Raw genomic sequence first — 1,756 nt, forward strand, 5'->3', positions numbered from 1 at the left:
GTCCGAACAAATATCTAATTCGTCCGAACAAATCGTAATTCGTCCGAACAAATAACTTATTCGTCCGAACAAATCGTAATTCGTCCGAACAAATCCTAATTCGTCCGAACAAATAACTTATTTGTCCGAACAAATCATAATTCGTCCGAACAAATCCTAATTCGTCCGAACAAATATGTAATTCGTCCGAACAAATCCTAATTCGTCCGAACAAATAGCTAATTCGTCCGAACAAATAACTTATTCGTCCGAACAAATCGTAACTCGTCCGAACAAATCCTTATTCGTCCGAACAAATAACTTATTCGTCCGAACAAATAATTTATTCGTCCGAACAAATAACTTATTTGTCCGAACAAAAAGAACTTTTTATTTTTTCATCTGGCCCTTCCAGGCCGCCGTATAAATCATGCGGGGATCCAGATTTTTTTTTCCAGGGGGGATGGAATAGATATTTAAGTTTGCCGGGAAGGGGTTTCGGTAATATTACTATGAATTTTACTATGTAAATATAAGAAATTCGAATTTTTCAGGTTGGGGGGCCCCGACCCCTTCTTGATCCTCGCATGATATATAAAAGGCATATCTGACGAAACACAGCGCTTCTATGTATACATGTAGTGGATGCGTTGCACGTAATTCGCCGATTTTCCCGTAGTCGAGCGTATGTATTACAGGAGTATAATACAGAGCGAAGAATACATGTGCTCAATGTATTGGGAATTCCTTGGGAATGAATGCATGGTTAATAATTTGCATACACAATGTTTCCTTTATGCGACTTACTCCGAAAATTCTACATTCGCCAATTTGTTATATAATATTCCGTGATGGTGTGAAAAATAATGTTTATTGCATGGCTATCTCAAATAAGAAATGATAATTGCCCTGTAATTCACTTCGTTTATAGAAGTTTTCAAGTAAGATAAGAGCACCATCATGTAACACGATATGCATGTAGTATGATGTATAAATTCAAAGACATATACTGTACAAAACTGTATTTTAGAACAGTTCTATTCAACTTAAAATGTTGAATGTACTTGATTCAGAAATGTATTAAAAACAAGAGCTGTTTATTATTTACATACCATGTGTTCATGTGTTATTTAATCTTTCTCGTGTGTTTTTTTAGCACACATCTTCATATTTTGATTTTCATAGATTTCAAAGATAAGAGAAAGATATGCGAGTTTTCAAACTAGTTCAATTTATATTCATACCATAGCGGACACATGATCAAAGTTAGAGTCCAAAGGTTTCAGGTGCATGATGAAATCATCCGTTTAGGACTTCTTCACCTATAACACTTGTAATTATCTAGGTTTTCCACAGAAACAGAGAAGTTTTATGTTAAAATATATGCTTTTTCCCCTGAACAGAAAATATGGCAACAAATGCTTATAGAATCAAAAATAAACATTCTGAATGGAAATGATTCATTGAGTTTTGGCACATTTCTTTGCCGTAATAATTGAACAGAAATATGAGCAGAGAGACGATACAGTATACTATGGTTGAAACGGTTCTTATTTAGATAGAAAACAATTATATTCTATTTTGTTGTGATAATTGTTTTTAATATAAATGTTAATATCTATTTCCATACAGACCCATTTTTGAGATAAACATTACAATTGTTTCATTTATGTTGACTATGAATTCTTTGACTGAATAAACATCACAATCTGATTCAGTATATTACACTAACTCGTTAACATAAACGTCAGCAAGAAATAACTGTTTTAAAACGGGG

The sequence above is a fragment of the Magallana gigas genome, chromosome 7, assembly GCF_963853765.1.
Source record: "Magallana gigas chromosome 7, xbMagGiga1.1, whole genome shotgun sequence".
NCBI classification, from domain to species: domain Eukaryota; kingdom Metazoa; phylum Mollusca; class Bivalvia; order Ostreida; family Ostreidae; genus Magallana; species Magallana gigas.